This window comes from Eublepharis macularius, chromosome 1 (assembly GCF_028583425.1).
Source record: "Eublepharis macularius isolate TG4126 chromosome 1, MPM_Emac_v1.0, whole genome shotgun sequence".
NCBI classification, from domain to species: Eukaryota; Metazoa; Chordata; class Lepidosauria; order Squamata; family Eublepharidae; genus Eublepharis; species Eublepharis macularius.
This window is the reverse complement of record NC_072790.1, coordinates 131,716,520-131,728,726: the sequence shown is the minus strand read 5'-3', so window position 1 is coordinate 131,728,726 and position 12,207 is coordinate 131,716,520.

Below are 12,207 nucleotides of genomic sequence, written 5' to 3'. Positions count from 1 at the left end.
TGACGAGGTACAGTTATTCATATCATAAAAAGCATGTAAACCAAACACGTTTCAGCTGTGAGGCCTTCCTTAGTGGTTTAAATTTGTACAATATGCATCATATACTATATTATTTTTATTATAGCATGCCTAAACAAAGCATTAAACTTCCTTTAAAAAGAGAAAGAAAAAAGAAGAAATAAGAAATGAGAGATCCCTGTAAATGTGCAGCATCCCCAAATGCGCAACATCCATCATATTCTCCCACTCAAGGTTTTTCTTTTTCTTTCATCTTCTTTGGTTATCTGTTTTTCTTTTTTCTTCTGGGTTGAAAATCCCCCCTCCTCTTTTTTCATCTTTGCTGGCAGCCAGGAACAACCAGAGCTTGCTCCAGGGCCATTTTGACCTCAATCCATGTCTGCTGCCCTTTAGGCATCCTCTTTGCCTTTGAATAGCTCACTGATGGGGGAAATTGGCAGTATTAACAGTAAGATACTTACTAATTTATTATTTATTAATTTAATTTATAGTCCGCTCTCCCTGCAAGTGGTCTCAGAGTGGATTAACAGCATAAATACATAAAAACTGAGAAATGAGAGGCTCCTGACTTGAGAAGGTTATGACCTGAGATTTGGATGGTATGCTTATTTGTGGTATGATAAAGTAAAGGTCAATGTAGACTTCAAAAATCATTACATTAGGAGAGCCATCTTGAGCATATGGAATAAATACAAACTGAGATTATCACAGAAGACATCGCTTTGAATTTCAACACAGGAAGCATTTTATAGAAGTGAGATGACTACTAAACAGGGATGGTTGACCAACAGAGACTTTAGAATTCTCACAAATGATGACCATGTTATTTCCAAAATGTATAAACTTTTGTTGAAATTTGAAATGGAAGAAGAATCTGTGAAAGATTGTATAGTAAAATGCGCTAAAAATTTTGGGTATAATATACCAATGGACTGGTGGGAAAATATGTGGGTAAAGGGGCTCAAATTCATTTTGAGTTCCACACTTAAAGAACATTTCTATGAAATGATGTATTGGTGGTATATGTCTCCTGATAAATTAGCAAAAATGTGTAAAGGTATGTCAAACAAATGTTGGAAATGTGAACAACATGAAGGAACATTTTATCATCTTTGGTGGATTTGCCCTAAAGCAAAAAATTTTTGGTCACTAATTCATATGATAATACAAAAAATGTTGAAGATCAATATACAATTTAAACCAGAAGCCTTTTTGTTGAGACTAATGGATAAAACAGTAGGATAATAAATATGGTATCTTTATTTCTATATATGACAAAATTGGCTAGGCTTTTATATGTGCAAAAATGGAAAAGTACAATATTGCCTTCAATTGAGGACTGGATTGTGAAAATGACGGAGTTAGTGGAGATGGCTAAACTTACAGCTCTGATCAGAGATAAAACATTGTCTACTTTTATGGTTACTGGAAACCTCTTATTGACTTTCTGCATGAGACGAGGAAAAATGAACTGATGATCTCTGGTTTTGATTTTTAAGAAGATAAATTTGGGAAAAAGAAATAGAAGTGCAGCAGTATTGAAAAGGTAAATTTTGGATATATTAAAACTAAAAATATGTTTGTTAAAATATGATAGGTGTTGTAGAGAAAAATGGAAAATGAAACATTATTTTTCTTTGTTATTTTCAATTTTTGTTCTTTTTCTCTCTTTGTATTCTTTTTTCTTTACTTTTTTCTTCTATTTCTCTACCCTTTTACTGGGCTTTTAATCTTATTAATAAAATAAAAATTAAACTCCATAAATACATAAAATCAATTAAAATATATGTCAGTCCCTGTCCACTAAGGGCCTTAAAGGTTAAGATTAAAACCTTGAACCTGACCTGGAACTCCAATGGGAGCCAGTGCAGCTGGCGCAGGACAGGTGTAATATGTGACTGAAATGGAGTTCCGGTCAAGACATGTTCCGCCGCATTCTGGACCAGTTGTAACTTCCGGAGCAGACACAAGAGCAGCTCAGCGTAGAACAAGATACAGTAATCCAGCCTAGAGGTGACCATTGCATGGATTACTGTCGCAATATCACAGGTCAACAGGTAGGTGGCAAGTTGCCTGGCCTGCCTAAGATAAAAGAACGCAGACCTGGCAACTGCCATAACCTGCCTCCATAACTGCCTCAATTAACAAGAAGGTATCCAGGATTTTGCCCAGGCTCCTTACTATTGGCACCGGCTCAAGAGGTGCCCCGCCAAGGGCTGGAAGCTGGATCTCCAAATCTGATAACCCATGGTCCAGATGCAGGACCTCCGTCTTCACAGGGTTCAACTTCAGTCAACTCTGTTTTAACCACCCAGTTAGTCAGTCACCCAGTAAGGGTTTTAACCTCAACTATCCATCAGATGTATGCAAAACACTGCAGTCTTCTGTGATATTCTTGTTCAATGTAATATAGGGAACCCTAATACAACTCTAATGCAATAAGAGGAATTGAGACTTGGGCAAGATAACCTGGCAGATCACCCCTCAGCCAGACTGGATGAAACTGGCTATGGTGAATAATCTTAAAGAGATGAGTCCTCACACATTTCAAAATAGCAGACTCCAGTAGCTCCTTTAAGACTAACCAACTTTATTGTAGCATGAACTTTCAAGAGCCACAGCTTTCTTCGTCAGATGCAGTTGGTTAGTCTTAAAGGTGCTACAGGACTTATTGTTGAAGGCTTTAATGGCTGGAGAATGATGGTTGTTGTGGATTTTCCGGGCTGTATCTCCGTGGTCTTGGCATTGTAGTTCCTGACGTTTCACCAGCAGCTGTGACTGGCATCTTCAGAGGTATGTGACTGGCCTTTGAAGATGCCAGTCACAGCTGCTGGCGAAACGTCAGGAACTACAGTGCCAAGACCACAGTGATACAGCCCAGAAAATCCACAACAACCATTGTGCTACAGGACTCTTTGCTATTTTGCTACTGCAGACTAACACGGCTAACTCCTCTGGATCTATCACACATTTCAAGTAAGTGAGATGGAAATATAAACACTGCAGTTAAGAGGGATCAAAATAAAAGCTGTCATCAGTCTAAGACACTCTGTCCTTTGATCTATGGTTCTGTGTAAAATGTTTTCCTGGCTCTCTTTAGCAGTCATACCCATTCTCCTCATCTAAAGGGAGGTTTATGAATATGGAATACCCCCCCTTTCCTCATGAACAAAACATTGTCTGGCCAGGCAGAACATATGCCAACCCTGGCTGGAGCTGGAAAATTACCAGGTGTGTCAGATTGATTAACTGCCCCTCCGTGCCCCAGAGAAGCACTGAAGTAAAACGAAGCGGTCTTCCAGGAGTTCCTGCTTTATCTCATCTTCACCCTTCCAACAACTTCCCTTCCCAATCAGGGGTATTCAGAGACCTGATAAGCCCTTCCCATCCGGCAGTCGCTGGACATCAAGCACCCATCTCACCTATAGTTCCTCCCAGATATGCACAATCAAGCCTTTCCTAGTTTATTGTTTCATCTCTGGACAAGCTATTAAGCTATTGTTTTGGGGGCAGAAGCATAGGTGTTCATAGGCCAGTGATAATTTTGTCAGATTAATAAAGATGTCAAGTTACTTGACATCTGGCATCTTGACATCTGGATACTTAATTTAGAAACACAACAGACATAATCCAGTCAAAATTAAGTACTTTTTTGTGCTAAGTAATTAAAGATTTAATCTAAGTGATCTACAGTGCAATCCTAAACAGAGTTACTCCAGTCTAAGCCCATTGATTTCAATGGACTTACACTGGCGTAACTTGGTTTAGGATTATACTGTAAATCTCTCCCCTTGAAATCAGAAGAGCTTCAGGTTCATCTAATCACCTAACTATTATTAATGCCAAGAAATACTTTCATAGCTGCTGCATTCTGATTCCTGATATCTGAATTGTTAAACGTGCTTTAAAAAAAAAAAAAGTGGCAGCACTCATCTGTATGGTTATACTAATTTTCATCAGTTCTCCCTCAGGACTACTGCTCATTGGCTAGCCTACACAAGGCAGTCACTGCATGTCATGAGTGTCTCATTCCAGACAGCCACACGCAAAACACCGCCCCCCCCTGCCCAAGCTCTTGCCTGATATATAGTGAAGGGATCTCAAATAATTTTATTGCCACTTCTGGTACTAGTTTTATTTGTGTCTCTCTGCATTTAAAGTTATATTCTGAACCACAAACAAAAAGGTAAAGAAAATATAGAGAAGAATAAATGAGAGTATAGTATTTTATATTACACATGCTTGGAATCCCTTTAGAAATTGAGTTTTGGTCTTTATGGTATTACTGGACTCAAATATTAAGAAATTAAATACTTTTTATTATTATGTTTTATTTCTTTCAAAATTTCCTAATAGTAATGTGCCTTAATACCAATTCCTAACAAGAGCAATAAACTGTTTTATAAATTAAACCCAATTATGTTTCTTGTTTACAGATTGTACACCTGCAATTGTATTAACTAATGCCATGAATGAAGATCAGTTAAATACACTTAGGTTATGGGTAGGTTATGTCACCTAGCGGCTTCCATGAAATCTCCACTGAACTCTTGACACCAGGCACTCAGTCTTCATGTGAAGGCTGTTGATCAGTCTGGTTCTGGGTTGTTGTTGTGCCAACCAGCTTACTTTTTTTCATTGCCTACTCATGATTTTTCTACCAGTTTCCTCTTGGGTAATCTGTCAGTGCAACCAATTTGAGTAAGAAGAATTTCCTGTCGCCTTTTGAGAGGGTAGAGGAGGTGGCAGCATTTGAACTCCTGGCTCCTAGGTATGTGTAATTTGAGCATTATTTTTTTTTACATTTAACTCTTAGTCTTTACCTCTTTTTCAAATATAGCTGTCTAGAAGCTACAGTGTGGCATATTCACATGAAGTATTTAATAATACAGTTTGGCTTCTGTTTTGCAATGATCTGTGCTACTTCCTCCTTCCCATTTTTCTTTGGTTAGCCAGCACAGATGAATGATCTGAACAAAACATTAAGCACTTCAAAGTTCCACTGATTTCAAGGGGAAAGATTTAATCATGTTGAAGTCAATAGAACACATTTCAAAAGTACTTAATTTTGGCGGGATTATGTCTGTTATGTTTCTATTTTTAAAAACTATTCATTATTTACTTCTAAATTAGAAAACAAAGTTTGAAGCTCCAGCCAGTTTAGCTGAAACTCTGTGCATGTTATGGTGTGTGTTTGACAGTGATGAACTTAAAGACGGGAATGGCTAACAATACATTCAGAATAATGGCTTTTAACACTGCAGTCTATTGCAGTGCAAATGGGTGTAGTCTTAGCCTGAAGACAGCTCAATGCTTTTGCATCTAAACATCTACTTTGAAATTGTAGCTGAATTGTATGTGAACCCAGTATTTCCACAAATGCGTTATTGTGCACCCCAGTGCTTGACTACCTGCATTTATCTGTAAGGTTTTCTCCAGCTATATCTGGTTCTAGAGGCAGAGCCATGCTTATTTTTTTAAATGGAAGTATGACATCTTTGTAATATTTACTTATTTTTGCAAATGTATAAGCAAAGTATAGCAGAAGCAAATAGACATATCTCCAAAGAAAAACTTGAGACACACCTATACATGTACACACTCACACACCTCTAAGGTTTACATCAAGTTAGCTCTGGAATTCAAAGCGCCTGGTGTACTCCCCCGGCCTTTTGAACTGCAAGCAAATGTTTCTCCTGTCTCTCTGCTCCCCCACCTCTACCTAAAGAGTGACACCTCTGCAATCTCTGATTGATATCTCATTCAAAACACTGAGGAAAGTTCCCCAGAAACCAGGAAACTATCTGCTAAACATTAGTTATGCTGGATTATTAATCAGCAATCTGTTTAGCAAAGGAATGGTCTACCAGCAGTTATTCTGGCTTCCCACCACTACAGACTTTTAAAAATAAAGTTGTTATTGTGTTATGCATGGGCCAATTACACAAGGTAGACAGGACAGAACACAAAAAAGTGGGAATACAGGGGAGATTATTAAGGATGTGCGTTCAGATATTTCCAGTCCATATATATATCTGAAAAATAACTTATCAATGTCTGGAGTGTATTTGGTACTTTTCAGGATACTGGTAAATAGGTTCTAAAAATTCTGGAAATATTTTGAATTATACAGAAATATTCAATGCCAGCATTTTAAGGTTCCTGGGAGTGGTTTTTTTTCAATTTACAGTGTAAATGGCTTGGTTTGATTTGGATTCTGTGATTTAAAATTGGTTCTACAGTTGTTAAAGCAGTGTTCCTTGCATAAGTTGGTTCACCTTGGATTGTCTGGGTTGACATTGGTTTTAATGGGCTAATGAACTTGCCATGTTGCACTGTGGTTCTTCTGAGATTCTTTGGTTTGACATTGGTTCTGTGGGGCTCGTAACATTGTCCTTTGCTTCAGTTGGTTTGGCTTGGATTCTCTGGTATCGCACTGGTTGTGTTGGGCTTGCCACATGGGCCCCTGGGTCTGCTAGGATTCTCTGGTTTGATGTTGGTTTTGTTTGGATTGGGAGGCTTTCGGCCAGTGGTTGCTTGCTGTTGTTTATTTGGCTTTTGGCTTCTTTACTGTGAAGGAATCATGGGATTTTTTCGACCATAGGAAACAATGAAAACAAGCAGGATTGGTGGGGGCACCTTGTTTAGAATTGATCCAATCTACTTGAAACTTGGAGGGTCTTTAGTGGACAGACAGGAGTAGATGTCTTCCATTTTTCTGGGATGTCATTTGCTTGAAAAACAGCCACTCCAGCCCCCCAAAATATTTCCCATAGGGAACAATGGACCAGAATAATTTCAGAATACTAAACCCCCCTGAATTTCCATACCAAAATGGTATTGTGGACCCAAATAACTCAAAATCCCAGTATTAATGCCCTTTCCAAATATGAAAAAATGCATTTTCCTCCCTAGAAACTATACTAATTTGTCTAGTTATGTTGGTTATAATGAAAGACTGGAGCTGAGTGTCTGTTTCAAAACACTTCTTTATTATTTGGAAAAAATTGCTCCTCTTTCCAAGTAGTGTGACATAACCTGTACAATTATTTTTTTTTAAATTCATTTTTGAATGGTTATTGGGATAGATGATCTGTGCCAGTTTCTGATCAAAGGAACTAAGTATTGTATTTAGTGAGCCATGGTGAACATATAGGTGTTTTCTTCATGGAGGCAAACTTATGTAGTTTCCCCATTACTGTTACAGCTGCCGATTCAGCACAGCAGCAACGGAGCCTCCACCTGACAGGTTTCTCCATATTTCCTCTGGGCCCACACTACTGTCCTTTCCCCATTTTTTTAAATTGGCAATTTAAATCATTATATCTTTATAACAGTATAACAACTTGTGCATCATGTTCTCTGAATTCCCAGTTTTCAATTGCAGAAAAAAATAAGTTTCTAGTTCTTCCATTGCAGAGATTTGCTTTCCCCCTTATATTTCTGTGATAAAAGGTACTAGAGACACTTTACTAAAAAAAGAGGATCTGGAAGTTCAGAGAACCTGATAATGGTATTCTGTTGTTGATTTAGAAAAAAACTCTGGTGGCATGGGGAGGAAATGGCTGCTGTGGGGACTAGGGCAAGGAAAATGGCTGCTGTATGGGGAAAACAACAACATTCTATTTATATACCGCCCTTCAGGATGACTTAACACCCACTCAGAGCGGTTTACAAAGTATGCCATTATCCACAACAAAACACCCTGTGAGGTGGGTGGGGCTGAGAGAGCTAGAAGCTGTGGCTGACTCAAGGTCACCCAGCTGGCTTCGAGTGGAGGAGTGAGGAATCAAACCCGGTTCTCCAGATTAGAGTCCCATGCTCTTAACCAATACACCAAACTGACTCTCCAAAATCCAAAGTTTCCCATCCATGCATCAGCCAACCTTTGCTGCAATCTTAACCAAAACTTTACAGCAAACCAAATTTTGGAAAGATTGGAGGAAAGCCAAATGCACACTGATGCTGTGGGGGGTAGGGAAAAAGTCACTTCCCAACAGCATTGGATGTGGGGCAAAAAACCTGTGTGGAAACAACACAGGAATTTTTTTCTGGGTATTTCTGGAAGCAATAAGTTTTCTTTGATTGCTTATTGTAGAATGCTCTCACTCCCACCACCCCCTGATAATTTCTATTGTAATTCATAGTTCTAGTTCTCTTTTTGTATTTTGGACATCTTTAAGGGCCATTCCAAATAACAGGTTTATATTGCAGCAAGTGTTGTTCATTTAGTGCATGGCTGGCAGTCATCGTCATTCAAGGGACTTCATTCTGTTGCACAAAGATTATGTTATTGTTACCCCAGCTTTCTCAAACAGCAGTATGCAATCTTTTCCTCGGTTATCTGGGCCACTGTCATTTGAAGAACTGTGAGGAAAGTGGTTGCATGACAGTTCCAGCACCAACTGAATAGTGCTTGTGACATCATTGATGATATTTCTCTGAGACTTGTGCTTTTCTGGTAAAGAGAGGCTATATCCAGGAATGACTGCTTTGGGGTACAGTTTGGAGAACCCCCTTGATAGTTACATTGCTCTTTAACGGCTTCAGGCACAGCAGGGGAGAGAAGTGTATTACTTGGCATGAGAACTATCCAACAAGTCTCCTCAGTCACACAACACACAACAGCTCTTATCAGAAAATGCTACAATGTCCCCTGATGGGAGTACGCACCACTTGGGATGCTTCTGACATATGCAGTTACCACTTTGAGTGAAGAGAGCTATGTACAGATATTTCTGTGAGTACAACTTTGGAATATGCTACACAAAAGCCAAGATTCCTAATTGTGGCTTTTTTTAGCTTAGAGTGCCAGTGCTATGAAAATATGCTATGGAAAATAAGACTGATTGAGACCATAGCAAGACACAAAATTACAAGAAGAAATGCTGAAAAATTATTATGAGTTTCTACCAGCTACTGAATAAGATCTCTTTGTAATGCAGTTGTCATATATTTCACCTGTACCAATGAATTTTAGGAAATATAAGCCACATTTTCATTATATATATTTTTACATGGTGTAGCCAGCAAAAGATAATATCACATCATTTCCATGCAGAATGGACTCTCTCAATTGTATGTGCTTGTGTGGTGATACCTGGGATGGGTCATTTAAAGCATGCCATTTGATGTATTTGATTAAGCTTCTTTCAATAACTGATGCCCAGGGATAAGAGTAATTTAAATTCTTTACTAGTTCTGTCTCGGGTGGTGGTGGTGGTGGTGGCTTAAAGCAGAAGATGGGAGGTATGACTTCAGCCACATTTTAACCATTACTTTGTACAGGCCTGTATTGGCTTACTTTAACCCCTCTGTATATCACAGTAAATTAACTGGTCTTTTAATTCACCCTTGTCCACACTGAAGACAAGGGTTCCTAGAGCAGTAAGTACCACCTCTTACCACATGAGGGCACAGCCAGCTGAAATATTCAAGAGATGTATCAGAATTATACCTACCATTTTACTATATTAAAAAGTGAAATGAACATTATTTTTAATTATTTATTTATGTTATTTATGAGATATTGGTATCTTCTGATGAGTGTAAACTTGTTTATTATAAAAATAGAGTATATGCAATTATAATATATGCTGTTAAAGTGAAAAGGTTGCACTTGATCCAGGAGAATTTTAGAGAATAAAATCCTTCTTACAAATATGACCTGGATAAGAATTGAAACTACTTTGGAGGAAACTTTTGTGCATACTTAGATTTTGAATTTCTGTAGGAAAGCCCACATTTCAAAATATACTTTTAAAAAGTTCAAACTTAGATTTCAGAACTTATTTAAGAAGAGTCGGAATTAATTAATTATTTTTAGGAGTTCAGTTGTTGGTAGTGTGTGTGTGTGCCCGTGCATGTTTCTCTGTACGTGACTGTTCAAACCTTGCTGACAAGCCTTGAGAAAACACCTATGATCAAAAGACCTCTTCAAAGCTGGTCATGTAAGTTTGAGAAGTCTGTGATCATTTAATTCCAACCGACACTGTCATTCATTTCTAGAAACCTGTTTCTAAAGTCAACCTGTTTCTAAAGTAAAATACGCTGAGAATCTCAACTTTCTATTTTAAAAGTGGATGAGTTCTAGCTGTTATAGATGCAGAGAGAGACTTGAAGATTTGTGAGAAACTGTTGGAACTTGATGCGAGAATTCATGTGCATGAGGAAGTGGGGATTTTCACTGGTTAATGGACAGGGTTTTAGTGCTCTTTTGTCTCTCCCTATGTCTAGCAGAAGTTAGTATAATCACAGTCCATCCCTGATGGCTGTGTCTACCTTTGCCTTCTTACCTGCCCCCCATGCCCCAATCCCAAAAAATATCAAATGGTTTCATGTTAGCACGAAGAGCCTAGTAACTGGTCATCTTTATGTACACCATACTTTCCCCCTCATTGTGAACACTTATATCCCACCCTTTACCCAAGGTGTTCAGCGCAGTATGCACGGTCCCCTCATTTTATCTTTACAACAATCCTGTGAGGTAAATTATGTCAAGAGACTCAGGTCACATGGCACATTAATAGCAATTTGGCTGGGCCTTCAGGCCCCTGAAGGACCAAGGTATCTAGAGTTTGTACCCAGGCCAGGACTCCAATTCTTGGAAGCCTTGCTTGGGAGAAAAGGTATTCCTACATTCACCAAAGTGAGTGATCCAAAAAGCACTGCCCTTATTCTAATTTCACTGATGTCATCAAGTTAACCATGGGATATCTGTGGGCTGGGATCACAAGAAGAAAATAATTAGGGTAATGGTGCTACTTTAACAGTCTTATGTGTGTGTGTGGGGGGAGGGATGCCTGTGAACAGTTCTCCAAAGGGAAAAAACACAAACTTTGCACTGAAAGATCTGCAGTTGAACTTTGGGTTTCCTTGAGACTAGCTCTTGTCTATGGAGATGTGATGATGAATACATTTAATGAATAACAATAAGCATGATAAAACATTATGTTCAATAATGAGTGCCATCCACTTTCCTCCCACTGGAAACTGACAATTCCACATATGATTGAAAATATATTTTCCCACTATAACACCCCAGGTTCTGCCTATAGTTCATTTAGTGATGTTTTGCTGTACCATTTCCTTGCTTTCTGGTTAACTTTTGATGTTTCTTATAATTTGCATGATGAAAAAGGTGTTTCCTATCTTACTGTTTACGTTTGGGCTATAACTTCCAAACAGCATTGAAATTTTCTTTTATAGGATTCCGTCTCAGCTTTTATTATTGTACTTGTGACTACTTTTAGAAACATCTTTTTATTTTTAGTTTCTATTGTTAAGTTTGTTGGTTTAATGAAATTAAGAATAGCATAGTTTGATCTAAAGATTCTCATGGTCTTATAGGCATGTACTTTTACAATGACTAAGTTTGTGTTTTGTAGGGGTCTGTCTCAGTGCAATCCTAATCAGAGTTAGACCCTTATAAATCCATTGATGACAATGGACTTAGACAGGTGAAATTTTGTTTAGGATTGCACTGCCTGTCTACTTACCTACCTACCGACACAAATAGTGTTTACAGCCTACTCTGTGTGGTGATGGCAGCAAAAAAGAGTTACTCTCCCATCATTTTTGTATCTAGGCAGTTCCAGCAGAAAAATTCCAAGTGATAGGGACCTTGCCTTATGTAGGTCTCCAGAAGGACTCTGAGTTATTTGCTAAGTATTTAAGTAATTAACTGCATCTTTCGAACTTGGATGCTTCTTTGAATGCTCTGCAGTTTCTAGATATTACTAGAGTGCCATTTGGTCACTATTACTTGGCTTGGCCCCGTCAGTGTTACCTTTCTGATGCCAGGGGACGGTGGCTTTATTCTGGAGAGTATGTGATGCTGCCTTGTTTTCCAACCCACAGCTGGCAACCATAGATTATTGAAATGCATTATAGGTTGGGAGTGCCTTTTGGAGAACATTTAGAACCTTCAGCTGGTAAAAATATGGCAGCCTAATTGTTGCCAAGGATTTGCCAGACAAAGTTTGCCAGTGTTAAAAAAAATTGTTTTGGCTCCTTATGTGTTTCCAGATTCAATTCCTGATGGTGTTTTTAACCTATGAGCTAAACAACTTGCCTGGGTTTTCTGAAAAGTTGCCTGTCCTTGTTCAGAAGCCCTGTTCTGCTTGTTTCAGAAGTGTATGGGACTGAAGCCTCCCTCCATTCACTTCGGCTGATGGCAGCCTAGAATTG